The sequence below is a fragment of the Bombus flavifrons genome, chromosome 13 (assembly GCF_040668555.2).
Source record: "Bombus flavifrons isolate JBK064 chromosome 13, iyBomFlav1_principal, whole genome shotgun sequence".
In the NCBI taxonomy this organism is placed as follows: domain Eukaryota; kingdom Metazoa; phylum Arthropoda; class Insecta; order Hymenoptera; family Apidae; genus Bombus; species Bombus flavifrons.
This window is the reverse complement of record NC_138454.1, coordinates 11,203,489-11,223,772: the sequence shown is the minus strand read 5'-3', so window position 1 is coordinate 11,223,772 and position 20,284 is coordinate 11,203,489. Positions and strand designations below refer to the sequence as shown.

The following is a 20,284-nucleotide window of genomic DNA, read 5'->3' as shown; positions in this document are numbered from 1 at the left end:
GACGGTGTATGTATGTCAAAATACTGTTTTTATAACATATAACTCGTTCGTAACACGAAATGTAATATAAACAACCGGGATCAAATATGTATCGAAAGTTCAAATGTTGGTAAATAAATCCTTCGGAAACGCGAAAACACATTTACTGTACCGCCCAAATATAACCGACTTGTAACAACAACTTCCACCAGGGTCGCTAGTGTCGTTGCTGCTACACCGTGGGGAGTCGATTTCAAGTCGTAAGTAGCTGTATTTTTATTGTTATTCATTTAAAATCACAAACAATATATTAACTACTATGTATATATTATAACAAGTGTTAACGCATACATAAGAGACAACTCGTCACATGTTTAATACATTCTAATACGCTTTAAACCAATCACTTAACCGACGACAAAAAACTTGTTGTATCGTGTAAAATCGATTATTTTCTTAAAGAGTGTGCACACGATCAGTAATATCTCGAATATCTGGCAATAATAACCGTCAATATTTAATGACGATATATGTTTAATGACATTGACGATATTATCAATCGTGTGTGATCGATATTAAAGAACTGAGGTTAGATATTGACAAGAATTTATATATTTTGCAATCCACGTACCACTGGTGTTAAGTGGTGGGGATATCGATAATATTGTCGATCCTGTACGTGCCTCTTTACCGTTCCTTTGCGGTTTCTCTTCTCGATACTCGATAATAACGAGATTCGATTCGTTTGATCGAGTTATTCGTCGAAAAAGTTACTTAAGTAAATCGTGTCTGTTTCCTTGCAGGAACTTGCAACGTGAAGTTTTTGTGCCGTATAAATTCCGTTCTTCAAATAAATGATGTCATAACCGCGAACATATCGCGAACACACGTGAATCCAGCGCAGATGTTGCGCGATCTACAGAGGGCAGGTGGGTTGTCACCGGTGTAAGAAACGTCTCCAGCTCAGGAACCAGCTCTGAGAACACACACAGCCAAGACCTCCCATCCCGATTTCTCATCACGTTCCGGTAAATGGAAAGCATGAACAAGTTTTGAACACGAATGATAAGACAGTGGCGGCGAACTTTTACTGAATAATCTCGTCGTTTTCGCGGGTCCCTTCGACGACCAGAAACACAGTCGTTCTCGCGGCTGATAATATCTGTCGCACTTAGGTACGTAAGTACTCTGTATGCGAGTATACCTGTACTCCTGTCACGAGTTCGGTGGTTTGCCACTAGTGAATAGAAAATTCAAACTTGTCGAAACTGATCCTGAATATTTAATCGACAAGCTGATGATTTCTGTGCTGCGAACAAACTTCGTGCGATGTTCGTGGTAATTAATTCCTCGTTTGATACAGTAACGCATTTGCCACGTACTTCTTTATGAGATAGAATTGTGAAATTAATAGGGTTTTGCATAATAGAATTTATTCGTGGAAATGAAAGGAACATATATGTCACATTATGTCTTGATAGAAATTAATAATAGAGATATATTATTATATCGGTATGTTTTACCTTTAAATCAAATTTATTTAATTATACAACTCTTTTTATATAACTTTATGCTATCTTTCTAACAATTAAGATTAATTCGTTTTATTCGCTTTATTTACTTCACTCGCAATATTTTATTTTATTTTAAATCATTCAACAATAGCTTACACTTTCCTTTTGTAATGAAATATCGTTTAATATCGATGCAAAATGCAAAAGGATACAATAGTTGCTTTTTGCCTATCACCGATTAAAAGAAAAAGAGCGTAAATAACACTTCCATTTGTTAGGTGAATAGAATGGTCGTGATAAAGGTGGGAATTTTTTCGTTTGTTACGTATAAAAGGCGCGTTATCGCTTTCGTAATATGAATACACGTGTTTCCCTGCTTCCGTCCGTACAGCCGGACATGTACAATGATAGAAATCGGCTGGCGAGGTTAACGCTTGCTCGAGGAGCAACATAAAAATTCCCGTGTCGCACTTAGCCACTCGTTCTTCGTCAACGTCGCGATTAACTGCAGTGACTGACTGGCTGACTGGCTGTCGTACCGGTACTTGGCTTGTACGCGAAGTGTAGGGTAATAATTCATTAACAAAGACCAACGATTAACGTGTTGGACACACAACATTAGTTTCCTCAGAAACGTGACCGTGCTGTACATTTCTTTGACAACTTAACGAGATAAGCAAAGGTGCAAAGATGCGTCGAGCTCATTTACGTTATGATTAATTACCGTATTTAATTACCACACTGTTTTCGCATTATCGTCCAGTAGTTTGTGACATACCTAGATGATGCATTTTTTAGAAAACTTTTTCAGAGTATAAATTTATATCTTAATGTAATTATCAAATATACAGTCTTGGCGAAAGTAATTTTGCTACTTTTTGAAATTCATGTAACAACTGTATTAATAATTTTTTGAGAATTTATTTCCTACGCAGTATTCGCAGGTTATAATTACGAAGAACGACTTTCTAAAATTTGACTGTAAACTTTCGGCATCAAATTCCAATTCCAAAGTTTTGCATGAATTTTTAACGACTATTGTCGTTTTACCGATCACGAAAAGTTTATAAAACAAAAAGATTAGAGTACTGCCCACTTCGAAATTGATCGATTTTCAGGTCCGTGTCGATTCCGACTGTTTCATTTTTTTATGTTCAAAGAAATTAATTAATGTTCTGTAAATGGTGTTTAATAGAGCATAAAACGTATTCACAACGATACACACGATTCAATTAAGTAAATACATGTTATTACATGAACTACTAACAGCTCCATTGGATAATACAAGCACGTAGAACCATGAAACGCTTGATTCATTTTCATCGAGTGCTCATGGAATAAAAAATAATTTACGATCCGAATTTAAGGTCGATTAACGATTGTTGTTTCGAAGTTGCGGGACCGTGTCCACAGATCAGCGGGTCGATGCGCCGAATCACACGACAACGAACGACATTTCGGTGATTTATTTTAACTTGTTTCCCTACAGAGCGCGGGCCGAGCGAAACGAGCGTTTAATTATTTCCCGTACCAGTGTCAATTTGTGCCAGTTAGAGTGACAATCGAGAGTCGAAAGCTGGCGGCGGCTTCCTTGTTTAAGCATCCTCAGCGTCGATATTAAGCGGAAAAAGCGTTTTCTATATCGGTGAGTTTCCAAATTCCCGCGTTGTAAATATCAGAGAAAAATTTCAATTGCTGGCATTTTTACGGAACGACGAAAAATCGACAAATGTAATATAGCTCGCCAAGTATAATAAGAGGCGTGCGATGAATTTTTGACACGTCCACGAAAAGAACAATATTTGCAAGTACACCCTTTATCACGAATATCTACACGCGGGCGCATTATCACGAACACGTTGTTGAAAGATAAAACAATGTCGACCATGTCGGACCTTACTCTACGGCCCTATATGTTCGACGACAAGCGTGCATTATTGAAGAAACCTTCTAGTTGTGAGGCATGCATACACTCACGGCCGCACAGTTTCTATTTGTTGCAAATTTACCATGACGGCGACGCTGACACGCTTGGCCGCGTAAAACCGCCGGACGTTTACGAGCCGTAGAAGTGTTCACGATCACGTAACACAGGTTCCCGTTTGGATGTCTCATTAGCGAAGCACCCTTCGAAAAATAAGTGGCCCCTTGTGTCGCTATACGAGACCCGTAAATGTCATGTAAAATTGAAAGACATATCCGTAAATTTCGGCTACTCTTTGTTTTACCGATGAAGAGTGTTTTTCCTAATGAGTCGTAAAACTTCTTCGCGATTCGATGAGTATCTAATATTCAAAGAATTCCTTGTTGGTAAAGCTTCTGGTCGAGAGATGAAAAATCGTGCAAACGTGTATTTTAAAACTGGTACCGTGAATTTGCTCGAACGAATGGGACTTTTGAGAGGGATGGCGTTTATTTGTACAAGTGTCTTAAACTTATGAAAATACAGTATGATTCCCCCTGGTTTCGTATAACGTCATTAGAAGACTGTTACGGTGCTTGAAAAGACTATATCGATACATTCGTCGTTAATGTTAAATAACGTAAAACGTACGAAATAAAAGCAAAGAGAATAGTTTTAAAATTCGCGTGTAAAAAGGATTTATAATATAATAGATGGGTAAATCGGATGGAAGCAAATGTACTATTCGCATTTTGTTCGCAATACAAATCGCGTGACAAATGAAGCAAACGTGAAAGCGCAAATATATCGAATACTTAAATTCAATCAGGCAGCGGCGCATTTCGAGCAATCGAATCGGTGGTATCGAGCGACCATGGGAGGTCCCATTAGCCGCGGCATTCGTTTAAAATCCTCTCAAGGAAAATACAAAATTACATTTTCCTCGGCTGGATTGAGAAACGATCTTGAACGGGTCGGTTTGGCGGGAGAAAATCTGGTTTGGGGAATACGCAGTAGAGTTGCACAAACCAGCGAAACATCCACGTAGCCATTACTTGGTGGCAATCGTAACTCACCGGCAGCCCAGAAAGCCAGCTGTTATACGTATACACTATACACGCTGCGCCCCGACTGCATCAGCGCTTGAAATTGGAAACCATATCGCGGGATATACAGATTATTATGCCATTAGGGTATAATGGGAGGAGCATTCGAGTCCACCGGGGAAACGAGCAAGTAGATTTCGTAGCGTTGAGTCCTGGAGTGTGCGGCAATTAAAGCAGTCGCCGCTTGGGGACGATGACGTGAGGAAGGAAATTATTTTCCCAAAGAGTGGAACTGCCGACTGGAATACGCAGGCACAAAAAGCCGAAGTAATTAATGGAGCAAGATAGATTGAAGGAGTACGCTTGAATGATGCATCACAGAAAAGCAGCCGGAATATTAATGCATCATGATCATTAGTCTAATGCAGCCCTGATATGGCGTGCCAAGATGGAAAGCTGGAACGTCTATCCGTCGGAGGAAGCGAGTTTAGACTTCTGTTGAATTAGGAAGGAAACGAAAGAGGAAGCCGTGGAACCGTTCTTCGAAGACTACACGGGACGAATGTGATCGTTCCAATTTCTTCGAGGATGTCTTATTCTTCAACGATCCGTAGACATTATCGCGTTAGGTTTGTTTTAATTGGAAAGCTTTAATGAACGGAGAAAATTGTATCGAAATAATCACAGTTATGACCGCAAGTAATTCTGAAGCCATTACGAAACTGAGTCGTTGCCGAATGGCCCGATAAATTTTGCCGACAGTTGCCACTTCATATCGAGCCTAATGAACTTTTAATTAAACTTTAATTAACCATCGTAACGCGTACCAATTTAAATTTCGCGTGAACATCACGGAAGCAACACCATGGGTGCGAACGCGTACTCCGCTGCCTGTTATATTCGAATGCAATACTCTCAGCTGCTCTTAAAAACAATATCGCAGTTGGCTGCAGTTGGCGTCCTTAGAATAAAAAACGCGTGCAAGTCGTCGTCGTGCACTCAGCGTGAGGCTTCCTCTCGCTAAAGGTTGGAGCAGCCATTATTCACCGTGGCTGGTCCGAGAGAAGGACCGTGGAATAAAGGAAGCCGGTGGATGGACGAAAGGTAGACCAGAGACGTACTGTTTATTTAAACGAAAAAAGACAATCAAGAGCGCGCCACGGGACTTTCTCACGCGGCCCACCTTTCGTATTTGGCTCCATTTGAAGTGCGAATAGCCACCACGTAAAAAATCGTATAAATAAGTGTTAAGTTGCAGCACGATGAATGTACCTGGCGAAGAGTTTGTGAGACGTGTGTTGAAAGAATACGTTATCGCGCTTGTAAAGTTCACGCAAAGATTAACTTCGAGCTTTCTTCTTAAACATGGAAACGTGCAGGTGAATATTTTACATGGTTTCGCACTTTACATCGTTTACGAAATTCCAAGGTAACGTGTGCATTTCGGAAAATATTTCAGACGGTTTCTTTTTAGCATCGATCTCTTAAATACAAGTAATTTTCTTCTAAATAAAAATTATACGATAAACATTTTTAAACTGAAACAGTAGGCTTTGTTGCAATGAATATTTTACGTCGTTTTATACTTTACATTATTTGGAAATTTCTAGAGTAAATGATGTCTGTTGGAAAATATTTTGGGCGACTTTTAAGCATTAACATTTTTTTAAGATATACACCCTCTTTCGAAAACCTTAAAACAGTTACCGCCTATATTTCCTTCAAAAGTGGGCAATGAATGGTTGAAAGAACACTCAACTTGATGCTTTATACGACGAAAAATATATTAAATGCAATTACAAATTTACGATCTACACGAAATACTGAAAGTTTATCAAGAATAGGCGTTCTAAGACTTTTAGAAGTAGGAATGTACTTATATTTAAATACGTACAACAACCACGTTCGTATCACGCATCGAATAATTGGCAATTGGAATTTTTTCACAGTTTTAAGTACTTACCAAAATTTAATACCCTTTTAATATTATCTGACAGTGAAACACATGTTTGCATTTATCTTAATCGGCGATACAAATCTGAAAAAGATAGTAGAAGCGACGTCGCGCCGTATTGCGTGTAACATGGAGCTTATTAAAGAGACAGGAACACTTTTTTACATTGTCTGGTTGTTGTGACAGCTGCAACCACTTGGACGCGTCGTAGCAGTCGTCATTGATCGTCGTGTTGTAACAGTTACGTTTATAGCCAGTTTCCGGCTAACGCCATTTAATTTAATCCCTCTTTTCCTTTATTCTGTGGTTACAGTTAAATCTTCTAATCAAATGTTAATCTTCGCTGTAGCTGATTATTCAAATGATACGTTTACTCATTTTTTACGTATACCGTTACATATGGACACCGTTACAAATCGTGACTGTAGGTTTTGAGAATAAGATATTCAGTTCCTACAATTATCGTTACATTGTTATTATATATGTGAATCCTTAAAAGTAAGATATTGATGACGTTAATGTCATGTTTCGAAGATGTAAATCAATTATTTTCGATTTCTATGGTATTATACGAATATTTCATTTTCAATTGAATTCATTATGAGGAAATAAATTTCTGTAACGTTCAATTATCTCGGTTATGTTGCCTCGTTCCATTAAGAGAAGGAATAATGATACAAATAATTTCCTACGTAAATACAGGTTATCGTCAGTGATAGATACATATAGATATGTATAATACACGATCATAGCTTTCCATATTCCCATATTTTACACCATCACTTTAATTATATGATATTCAAAACGTAAATGAAATATTTTCAGCTTCCTTAAGACCATATTGGTATTTGGCTTCTAACATTTTCTAAAATTATCATACGTAGAATTTTCTTTATGTCTAGTAAATTACAGTTTATAATATAGTTATGTCCTTCTTAGGATACAAAGATTCCGATTTCGAATCGCTTTATAGACACGTGTTATCGTTACTAACATAATTATAGGCTCTTAAATTTACACGCTTTACGCTACTACCGCAATTACGTGTTACACAACAGCGTGACCACATTCTACGAGCACAGTAATAAAATTCTGTTCCCATTCACCAGAAGGATGTAACAGGCTCAAGAGACCTCGGCATTTAATCACGTTAACGCAACTACGTACGTACCATAAATACAGGATATATGTAAATATTCAATTAACGACCGTTCGATTAAAGCGGCATGTATCGTCACGCTGTTGTGACAAGCTTGCGACAAACTGCAACTTTTAGGCTCGTGCTCGATCAAAACGTTGTTAGATGCATAATTGTTTCCAAATTATCTATGTGAAAGTTAGTAAAGTGTCCGGTCGGTTTTACTTTAAACGTCAAAATCGATGATAACGTTCGTGTTTCGTTCATAACATTAACTTAGTACATAGTAGATAGTAGTGCGTAGTATTAATCAGGTATTACGGAAATACACGATTCAATTTAGAATAAAACATTAAGTGACTACGGAATATTTAGAATTATATTATGATGACAAGAATTATTTTATTTTAACGTCAATTATCGCATTGTTTCGTTCGAATATAAAATTTTGAAACACCTTTCTTTTATAACACGTTTATATTCATTTCGCTATAAGTTTCTCGTGCCGGTTGCAAAATGAATCCAATATGAAGCTTGAGGGCGCAATTTTAATCAACTTTACCCTCTCTGTAAAGCAAAAGTAACACGTTACCGTGCTGAAGAGGTAAAAGACCATTAAAAAACCTGAAAAACCTGTGCGACGAGATAATAACACTGCGTTATTTTGTCAGGTCCCGATTTTACGCGTTCGGCCAAAAGAAACATATCGGACAGGTCGTAAGGAAGCGTATCGATGTTCCGTCCTGCATTATGAGACGCGTCGGACCAACCAGACAGGTCGGCTAGCGTGAAACGATTCCGCAGGTAGACAGTTACGAGCTGACTAACAATATAAATACATACCTGACTGGCAAACTAATCGGTTGCTTGACGCACCGATTGCTTCTTTGTCCTGACCAAACTCTCCGACGCCGCACACACATTTTCGTTCGATAATCGTTTCTACCGATAGCACGACAGATAGAACCGCCCTTCACCCCTTCTTTGTGTATTTTGCTCCTTTTTTCTTATCATTATTATAGCGAAGTTCTTGAATCCGCCGCGTGATCGTTAAAAATCGAAGCAGTCGAGATGAGACTAGATAATTAGACACGGAAAAGTATGGGATCGGAAAGGACGAAGCGCCTAATAATCAGAGAATCTATAATATATCGTTGATTAAAGCGAAGAATTTTGATCTAAAAACTTGTATTTTAACACTTACGACCCTATGAACACCTATGCTTTGCTAGAAAAATGGTAGTTTGAAAAAGGAAATTAAGGAAAGTGGTTTGAAATTATAGAATTGTAGCAAATTGGAAAATTGTATAGAACTGAAACAATTCTTTTCTTTTCGCAATTTTTAGCGTCTCTAATGACGTCTTGTTACTTATTATTAAAAAAGAGCGCTATTTTGAATTGTGACACTGTTCCTGTTAAATTATTTGAAAAATTCTTATCAATTTATTTTACTGTGTTATCTCAGCGAGAATGTGTGTTATAGTTCTCGAAGTTATTTTTGTATTATTCATTTATAAAAGTATTATTCGTTTGTTATTTAAAACAAAATTTAATGCTTCAAATATCGCGCCGATGTTGAAACGTATCGAAAGACATGGTTCGTAGAAAGGGTTGAGTAAATATTCTAGATAATTTAATTAGCATAGCGCGAGAAGGAAACGTTCGAAAACACGTAATTAGTATGGAAGTTATAATTTTTATTTTATGTAACAAACGATAAAGTTATATAACCTAACATTTCGAAAGTTTCCTTATCATAGATCACAGGTAAAGATCTTCAATTTTTAAACTTTGTATAGTTTCCTGATCTAACTTTTTAAAATATAAATATTTATCAAAGGCATGAAATGTTGGACTGAACTACTTGTCGAATCTCGTGTGAAGTTCCTAATGACGCATGATCGATCATAATTTCGCAACATGTTATGCGTATTAGATAATGATTCTGGCCTCAACCGTATATTTATTCCTGTCAATATATTTCTCTGTGTGGCATGTTTTTCATGTAATTACGCTATACGTGAAGTAACTTTGCGACACGTGTACTTAAACCTTAATGGACGAGTTCACAACTTTACCGTATATTTTTGAGCTACTTATCGATAAGTAATGGTACAAATTACACTTACTAAATTGATTATCAAATTTCCAAGCATAGAATCAAATCCAGCAAAATTCTTTGCTCCTAACTTTAATTCTATAATTATTGTCTTAACTTTAGTAATCGTTTACACTCTACAGGCTTTATTTAACAAAATGTATTTTGTATCAATCAGTGAAAAATTCTCTGTTGTACCGATGTCTTTCCTTTTATTCTTCGATCATTTTTATTCGATAATTCTTTTTTCGCAGACATTCTGTCTATTTACTATTATTTTTCCAGTTTCACTGCGATCAAAATCGTAAATTACGTATTCTTTTCTAAAATCGAATGTCAACACTCTAGAGAGTCTAAAGAAAGATAGGATATATCATCACATATTATATTCACAAACGATCGAAGAAGGAGAACAAAATATTTCTTACACAATAGAAGAACAAAATATTTCTTACACAATAGAAGAACAAAATCCCACACGCATTTTCCATTGTTACAACTAAAAATCGAAGCGTTCAAAAAACCGTGCAACGTATTGTTTACACTCGTGCGATGCAAATTCAATGAAAATTGTACCCGTTGTACAAACAGCTGAGGCAAAGAAATACAATACAGTTAATCAATCAACCGGCGCGCAGTACGTCGCAAAATAACTTTCGCGATTTTTCACAAATATCAGTCCGTCCGATCTAATCGCGATCACCGGGAAAATATACCTCGTCCAATACCTGGCCGAACGTTTCACTGAACATTTCGGACGGTCCTGTGAGTTCCTCGCGGGAAAAATTTGATACGTATGCACGTAGAGTAGCGCAGGGAGCAGAGAATGTCAATTGTCAACGAGCTTGAACCAAATACGCGAATCATAGGCTGAGCATATATTTCTCTCTAAGTATATATTAATTTTCATAGTTCATGATCGTATTTGTTTCTCTCTCGCTATCGTCTCGCCTCTATACAGGTGCTTCTGCTTCAAAAATTTCGGATCTAACCTCGCAAGCATATACTGTTGTCCTTCTTCTTAGTTAAAATATTTTCGAACACTCTGTATATCGCGTTGCTTGAAAAAGTTATAGCGATGTTCATTCTTTATTCGATACAGATTTGTTTACCATGTTTCATATTACAATTTGTTCTTGGAAACAGCCTTTTTATCAAAAAATTATAACAATCGTTAAAATGACCATTCCCTCTTTTCTCTGGTTTCGATTTTCCCAAGTTACTTTTGTTTCCCTCTCTCGTATATTATTGCCTTATTCTCTCTCTCTCTCTCTCTCTTTCTCTCTCTCTAACTCACACACATATACAGTTTTCTCCTCTCGTATTCCATGGCCAAACACCGCGTCGCGCCACAAGGAAAATAGCCGCAATCATCGGCCCCTGTTGCTACCATCCGTGGAATTTTTTCTTGCCAATAATCATCAAGATATCGTATGAGGACTGGTTTTCGCACACGGTGTGAATTTCACTCCCAGATCGATCCGTGCGTTGATTGTAATCGATAGCTTTGAACGCAGTCACCTGAATATCCAATCCATTGCCTGTTCGCGAGATTCCCGAGGATCCAGGAATCCGCGTGTATCTTCGTGATTGATATCTCTTTGTCATCGATAACGTTATATACCTACGTCATATCGCGACGAATTCTCTTTGGTTTGATCGTCGACTGAAACTAGCTCGCTCGTAACAGCCAAGCCTAATCGAGATTTCCTAACTGATTTGTCGTTATTTGAGTTTAAAAAACGCCGCTATTTTAGATGCTAGTTCATTTCAATTGTTTTCGACAGACGTAATTTCAAAGTACACGTTGCTGGAGACCAATGATGGTAGACATATATTAATTACAGGAATTCGTTCTTATATTAGTTGTAGCTAAATTGAGTTACAGGGATTTGATTCTTGTATAAGTTGCACGACAGTCTATAAATGCGTTGGACGACGGCAGCGCAGTAGTTAGCGCCTTTGGTTACGAACGTTCGGGGTTTCAAATCCCGGCGCCCATAGTCGTGTCCTGATCTTTCTTTTCCGCGAACGTGCATTTGCAAAATGCAGAAGAAACAAAAGGAAACCAATTCAGTCCGTGCAAGTCTTCGAACAGCGATGGTATATCCTCGAAATGATCTCTGTTATTTGCTTTCGTATGCGGACGAGAAGCTTTTTTTTCTGCGGCAGTAATTCGAAAGAGGTCCTGGGGCATCCCAGCTGAGCGTCGAGCGGTCCACCGTGGGGTTCTAGTCGGTATAGTCCGATACTACCCCGCCGCTTCTAAGAGCGTGGGGGTATCAATGAGGATTTCCCCACGTATAAAAGAAGAGAAAGCAAGGCAAAGTAACGTCGTTATAAACATTTTTTACAAATTACCTTAAAATTTCTACCATCTGTTCGCGATAAATAAGCTCGTAAAAATAAGTGAACTGATTTTTGCGAAGCTGGACACAAGTCACATACTCAAATGATACAATTCGTGATTTATTATTCCTATAAGAATTTAGTTGTCTTTAAAAATAAATTCTTAATTTCATACGTAAAACTTCTTTTTAATCTCTAGTGAGATGAACTAACTTTAATTTCTATGTACTTACTTAACTTTATTTTTCAACTTCTTATTGTCCCGGAACAAATCAAGTATTAAAACCTTAATCCAAAGTTAAATCCACAAGTTAGTGTGCTCGTATTTACCAACTTCGCAAGTTCTTCGAAGTAAACCACCAGATGTAAATTTCTTCAAATTTTCAGTTCCAGTTATGACCAACAAAATACATAAAATAGTGCTTAAAATAATTAACATCTTAATCTCATAGTAAGGTTTTACGAGCGTTCTTAAAGCTTGGAATTAAGACTTTAATTTCTAAATATCTTTTTTCTTTCACGAATCCAAAATTTAAGGAGTCCTAATTTACATAGAATCTTATAAAATAATTTTATCTTAAACAAACAATATATATATATATATATATATATATATATATATATATTTATGTTTCGTTACTAAAATTTGTAAACGCAAATACAACTTTTTCTATAAAATAGTGTAAAACATACGATTCCCGTTAGTCCTCGAGTCTAGTCCTCCCAATAGTTTTCTAATTCCCATTTTTGCTAAAAAAAAAAAAAAAAAAAATATGGTTTTCTTTATCTTCCGATATCGAAGAGAGTTTAATATAAATTTTTACGTCTAACTGCGAGAGATTGTGACGATTCCATTTCTATCACCTGCCACGGCTATTGATCTTAGCCTCGCATCGCTGAAACGTGGAAGGAAGCTTCATGACGTCCTATTATTTGTACGTAAAGTGTATAATGGTCAACAGTTTGAAAATGAATGTTTCAGTCCGTAGAGAAATGTGCGGTACCATGAAATTTTCTATGTCAAACCGCATAACATAACACTGAGTTTGCTTACCGTACCGGCATAGATCGCATGGCCATTAACATTGATAACCCACTTTCCGCAATTGATATATATATTCTCTGAATCTTCTTCTACTATCAAAGAGTTATTATGCCGTATCTCATTGTATTTTTATTAACTCTTATTTTTTTATATGTGTATTCTCCTTGTACATTAACTTTATATACTCTAATGGGCTATTTTCGTAGACGATATACAATAAATAATACTTACGCGATCGATACTATTGTCGCTGTTACTTTCAATATTCTGGAAAGGCTGATACGTCGATAAATTGTTTTCACAACCTCACTGCTACAGAGTCGGCCGAATTAACTGCGTCTCTTTGTTAGCGTGGACCACCGTGAAGTATTTACCGTCTTAGACCGAATCTGGCTCATGGTTTAAACAGTCTAAAAGAAATAGAATAGGCCGGAATTGACGGAGGCATAGAAACGCGTTATTTGTTACGTTATTTGAGATTTAATCATATAACAACAGGCGATAATAATTTCGAATAAACTGATCTAGATTTGATCGTGATTTATACAAATTAAGAAGCTACAGAATATTGATTTCTTTAGACAGGTACAAATCGTTATGACGTGAATTGCTTAAATCGATACAATTTAATGCTCTCAGCAACCGAACCATCGATGTTCGAATTACAACTCCAGCGAGCTAATCGACTAATTCGATTTCTTCCTTCGCTTACGAGTGTTCTTCGAACGTTTAAGGGTTATTTGAGTAGCAGAGAAGATAACACGAGAAGAACGGGTGATGAATTATTTTTGGTATATATATAACTTGAAATATGAGGAATGAAGGAATACGATAGGATTATTGTATCTTTAGAAAGAATTAATCTCGTCTCTCTTTGTGTTCTTTAATTATCCTTTGCATTTCTTTTTTGTCCCATATCATATCGTACGACCAATTTTCCGATCGAATTTCTTTCACAGCAAACGGAGTATCTAATGTCGAATCCACGACGCGGTCTTCCGGCTGTTTGAAAATGTCGCTCTTTCGATTTCAATTTCTTTGTTCGTTTTTGTCGCGAGTAACTCTATTTACCGCTGTCTACGAGGCTTTCTGATTGAACGTCTCACAAGATGTCTTAGATTACAGTGTGACCGTTTCGCCGTTCTCCGCCCGCCGATAATTGTACGATAAGGTTTCGTCGAAATCACAGATTAGAGACCGTGACAGTGTACACTCGTTATGTAGTGGCGCTCTCCGATAGTTATCTCTGCAACGATAAAGAGTTTCATGTCGCGCGACTTGATTAAACGCGGTGGTTTCACCAAGTCCGAGGAAACTGAACCGAAATCTTTGTTACAAGAACTGGAGGAAATGCCACGTCGCAACTGCTCAAATTACGATACGAACATTCTAACAGCCTATCTTGACATTAATTCAACGTTTACTCCCGTTAATTGGCTCCTACTTTCGACGTCGGTACGTTGGATGGGATCGGACACACGAAGCAAGACCACCAGGATCTCTTTAAGGGGCCTGCACACGATCAATGATTTTGTCAATCGTTGTCGATATCGACAACATTGGTTGCTGGTGGAAACTCGCGGATAATACGGAAACACAAACGTTTCAACAAATTCTTTTAATTTTCGTTTCATCGAACTTCCCATATTAGTCCATTGCTCGTGTGTGGAATGTGGACACCTTTATACTCGATGCTACCGAACCAGATTTCAAACGAAGAAAAAGAAGGACACTCGCTCTACTCGTTTTTCGGCGATACAATATCTCTGGCTGTAATGACACACAATCCTCGAACTGGTATGCTCTTTTTTTACTTCGCCAGAAATTCCTCGCAGCAGCGATTTTTTCTCGTCTCATTTTCGCGGTTATGAAGAAAAAGACGAAGTGGCAGGTTCGGGCACAAAAAATCGAGCCAGGCTGTCGAACGAAAAAGTTGGTTCGGAAAGAGGGAAAAAGAAAATATACGCGTGAACGGACGAGTCCACCTTGTCTACGATGTTCACCAATGAAACGCCCAAAGGAAACGTCCAAACGAAACTGCATTCCTTCGCGCGTGCTGAGTGGCAGCCAAGAGTAGAGGGATGTTAAGGGCTTAATTATGCGGAGAGGTACCGGCGCTCGAGTGGACGTGCTCGAAGAGTTGTTTTCGCCGATCCCAATGTAATTCCCGGCAGCGAGTGCTTAATTACGCTCGCACGGAAATTTATTTTACCTACGAGCTCGTCTGCGTGCGCCCGCACGCATGCAGGCTCATGCGGCACGACGTCTATTTCTCTATATTTACGTGATCGTCCGAGTTCCGATTGAAATACAGCGAACAGTGGCTCACTTATAATTAAAGAAATGTTAGAAAATTTTTACTCTATAATCTTTGCTTCGTGCTACACTCTATCATATTTGTTATTTCGAAGAAAAATAGAGAACCAGATTAATAACAAAAGATGTTATACTAAATTGTTCGATTTAATGCTGTATTGCTACACAGATTTTATCTTACGCAGTACGCCGTACAAAATATTAACGTTAAACAAAAAGATGAATATTATATTTGCTAAGGAATGTAAAGAAATTGTACCGAGTACAATTATATATAAATAAAGTTATTAATATTGATAAATTTGAAGGAAATATGGTGACTCTTTATACAAGAAAATAAGAATGAAAAGTACATGGTAAAAGAATCACCGTCGTTGTAACGCGAATAGCGATTCGCAGAATGTTGCTTCAAACTTGAAACCAAGGCAGGAAGGAACGAACGATTCAGCCTGGCCGAAACCACAGTTGGAGTAGTATGCTAATTGATGCAATTAAATTAAGAAGCCATCCGAATAATTAAGGCCTCCAACGAAGTTGGTCGGCATATCGTATTCACACACGCGCCATATGTAAGCATATGGAGAAACGATTTTTAAAGGGCAGAAAATACGATAACAAGCGAAATTTCTCTTGGCCTCTTTTTGAATTTACTAGGGGGAAATGCAGCAAAATTGAAAATTAAATGCTCTTGTTTCTCATTGCGAATCAATTATACGAATAAATTTATTGTTATGCGGAATATCAGTGGCGCAATCTACAATATGCAAAAGCGTTGTGCAAAATGAGACAGATTCATTTAAAATTGACGATCTATATGGAACATTCTAATTGATATTCAAAACTCATCATTAACGTTAACGTCAATTTAGTAGAATATTTAAATACGGCTTTTAAACGCGCCTTTTGAATTCAATATGTTTTTAAACTTGAGGCATAAAATTATGTTTATCTTGATCAACCAAGTTTATGTATAATAATATTCTCATATTACATATTTGAACAATGAAACTTTTAGCGATATCGCAGAGAATAGATTATATATAGGTCGTCAGTTTTTATGTTTCAGATGAAAATTTTCATTTGTTTCGTTACCGAAATTAAACCAACCATCATATCGAGGGAAATTCAAGCATTGATCGACTTCATATAAGTTAAACAAATTTCGATCATTGTAAAGTCTTTAACAGCAATTAGTCGCAGCATTGGTAACGGCAAATAGCTGTAGATAATTTCAAGAATTTATTGATTTCTAATTACAGCAGGTAAGAGTTATTGACAAAAGTTAATTAATCTGCGAAAATGTGTTAGTAATTGTGATTCAATAGCGTTGTGATTTAATTATTCTTACCCATCTGTCCAAGCATTTTGCACCAATTTGTATCAATTTACTATGCCGATAAGGCATTAGTTCAGAAGTAGAATAAACGTCAAAACCGATGTTTTTGACTTTGCCGTAAGCTAATGATCGAATTCCACCACTAAAGCAATTAAAATCGAGAAGCTTTTATCATTAATACAGTGATATCGATTTTAGTTTCAAGAGTGCACACGTAGAGCCGCTATATACTCACATATGCATGTCGATCACGCATAATCAGCAAGAACATCGATAACATACAAAACTCAGCGCTTCATTAGCAGCACATATTTTGCTATATGCGGTATGTAGTAATATATAATTTATTATAAATTAATAAAAAGAAAACATAAACATGTGTATACATATATGTAAGAATCTGTAGTATCTCAACATAAACAAATAGCGTAAATTAATTATATCGTGATTTATCAACTTTCTTAAATAACATACGGATCGTGTTGCAAATCAACGCTCGGAATATTTGAGTAACTCAATTTATTATTTCTTGAGAGAAATTTGTTACCTAATTCTTCATATTTTTACATTTATTCATCAGATCGTATTATTAACCGGTGTATCTTTTATTATCATTTTCGAAACAATATCAGCCATATTTTAAACATAATTTAAAAATCATAGTAATTTCATATTTCGTTGATCTACTACAAATCGGAAATTCAAGTTCTCGGCCAAAAAATTGTTATTCCAGTCGACAGAGATTACTATTCCAACTACGAGATACACCTAGTTCAAATACACTCTTGTGTCATAATAACTTTAAAATCTCTACCATCCAACTCTCGTATAAATTATTTTATAACATCTAGCAACACACCAAAACACATCTGTTGTACGAATATGTAACAGAAATTATATACCGTGATGTCCATCCCGTTGAATGTTACAAATTTGGGATTGATTTTCGATTCTCTGCTAATGGTATTCGGTAGTATCAATTCACACAGGAAATTCTAATATGACAGATTATAGGTATATATGTAGTACATTGCAAATGCATACAGTATCGAGACGAATTTGTAATGTCTTGTACAGAATTAAAATTTCATTGATAACATTGTTCAACTAGTATTTAGGAAAAATAATAAAACTTCTTTTTTAATGTAATACGTGATCATTCTATATCGTATATTTTGTGAAATTTGTTAAATTTTGTATGTACGAAGACAACCTTTGATACATATTTTCGCAAAGACGACTGTTTTCCACGGATTAACAAATAAATCGATAAGAGGCTCGATTTCGATGGAAATTTTTACGATCTTAATGTCGCAGATACGCTTCGCACATGTAATGACGAAATCGATAATTCTTTTCGAGAAATGCGATAGCAATACGCTTGGATTACTAAAAATAACGAAGGTAGTTTACGGATACTTGGTTGGTGTTCCTAAAGGGACACAGACAGGATAGAATTCTATTGATCTAGTGTAGGAAGTTATATCTGCATGCTCGTTTACTCGTTCGTTCGTGTATTTTTTAAAAAGATTCAGCTTCATATTAAAGCATCCTCCCGGTAACCAAAGAGAAGCGAGTTACCGCACCTATTCTCGCGTACGTGTGGAATATTTAGAAATGAAAAATTATATCGAGTATAACTTAGATAAAACAAAAGATTATCACTAGAGAAAATACTATTTTGCCGTTGTTAGTTACACATTGTAAAATTCCGCGTATTTTATCCAATAGCAAAAGGTCATCGAAGATTATTAGATATAAATATCCAAAGAAGCGTGACGTGTGTTTTAATAAATCACGAGAAGACTCGCAACTGGCCAGAGTAACAACGGGGAAAAACCATCACGTTTCGTAACTTCTTACTCTGAATGGTAATTACCCTGTCAGTGTCATTCCAGGAACGATGGTATCTGTTCCGAAGAAGACTCGAAAACCTTTCACGAGTCATATATTACGGTTATACCCAATTAATACACGTACGATACTCGAGACAATGAAATCGATTGAAGAGCACGAACTGGCGGAGTCAGCGAATGACAATGAGAAAGTTCGACGACTGGGAGTTACTCTGCCGAAGGTCTACGATCCAGTCGTATTTACACTGTTATCCTGCGTGACAGATTTATTAAAGTTAAAGTCCTGTTGAAAAGAACCGGGCAGTAAACAGACTTTTATCGCTACCTGAACGACTATTCTTCGTGTTCGATGCTCAATCTCATCGATTTAACAGACTCCGAGCCAGTTACCTTCCATCTTTTTATAAAGTTCACCTACATTATGATTGTTAATGAAAACGGGTATGAATGGGTTGGCCGATTTATCCATCGATCGATCTCTGTTGTGCAGAAGAAAACGAACGGAGTTTGATTTAAGCTTCGAATGGCAGAAGGAAACGAAGGAACCGTTCCGGAGGAAAGCTCGCGCTTTTTCCCCTATTCTCTTCGTTGGCGATAAATCTTCGGTGTATCTGATGTAACATAGTGCGTTCAGTCACGAACGTAACATCAAACATGTTTAACCGTTCTGCAAAAATGACGTTGCGATCCGAATAAATTAGAAGGAATGTCGAACGAGGCGATCTCGCTCGAGCTTATGATCGAACGAACCGTCTCTATCGTGACTCGGTTATTGGCTCGAAAATAATTTGTCATCGGTGCTTCGATCTTTAATCGTCTACGACGATTCTAATAATATTTTAACGAATGCTAGATCAGCTTGCTACGAACACTCTTCCGGAGTTTAGCGCGAGAGTAAAATTATCGATGACCCGGTGGAAAATATTTAGCGTGTAACCGAGCAAATAGTATGCAATCCGGCTGTATAGCGGAATAATTTTCAATGAACGCCAGATAAATCAGCGAGATTGATCATATTTTTCCGGCGTTATTAGGGCTCGTATATTCATGTGTACGTAAGTGCGGGCAACGCGCATGCATCCGTGCGCTATATCCATCGCAGAGTGATGTATGATGGGAGTAATATATTTGGGTAGCGCAACGACGTATTAGGCACGATGTCGATATATTCGCGAACGATGCATAAATCTTCCCGGAAGGAGTTGCTCGTCGGCAAAACTATCAAGCATAGGCTTAAATCCTACCGTCAAAAAGTTTCGTCGGGAAATTTCGCATAACGCGAAAGCCGCAGCTGCGCGTTCTCTAAAGTCCGCCGCAAGCAATGCATCTCAATTATGCTATTCTCTATACCGTAACATCTCATACGCGATTCCGCACGCGTAATAATATGTAATACCGTATCAACATGGATATCAAGGTACTAACGTGCCATGCTGTTCGGGATACGTTGTGCAAATCCTACGTTTTGTCGGTATGATGATGCGGTTGCCTACAAATTACTGGAAATAACGGTGGGAAATTAATCGCAAAGTAAAAAGCAGAACAAAAAATGAATAATCTGCCCTACTCCGTTAATATCTATATTTTGTTATTTTCACGAAAATTTAAATTTGCATAAATATTCACAGTTTAATTATCATTCTATAAGCTACACGAATAGGGCCATTTTTTTAACGAATATTACGCGCAAATTGACTTTTCTGTTACATAGCATTACAAATTCTCTTCTTCTATAACAAATTCTTTTATA

At 37.1% G+C, this 20,284-nt stretch overlaps 1 protein-coding gene across 2 annotated transcripts in view; it reads left to right on the top strand.

Moving 5' to 3' along the window:
• Positions 1-201: 201 nt before the first annotated feature.
• Positions 202-20,284, top strand: part of LOC138186508 (neural cell adhesion molecule 1) — a 209,646-nt gene continuing 189,563 nt past the window's right edge. The window contains exons 1-2 of one of the 2 annotated variants that reach the window (XM_069126454.1): positions 202-239; positions 783-1,007. The gene's annotated coding sequence lies outside the window, so the exon portion shown is untranslated. Of the gene's footprint in view, positions 240-771; positions 1,008-20,284 lie in introns of those variants that run through there. The other variant, XM_069126455.1, reaches the window with a different exon arrangement.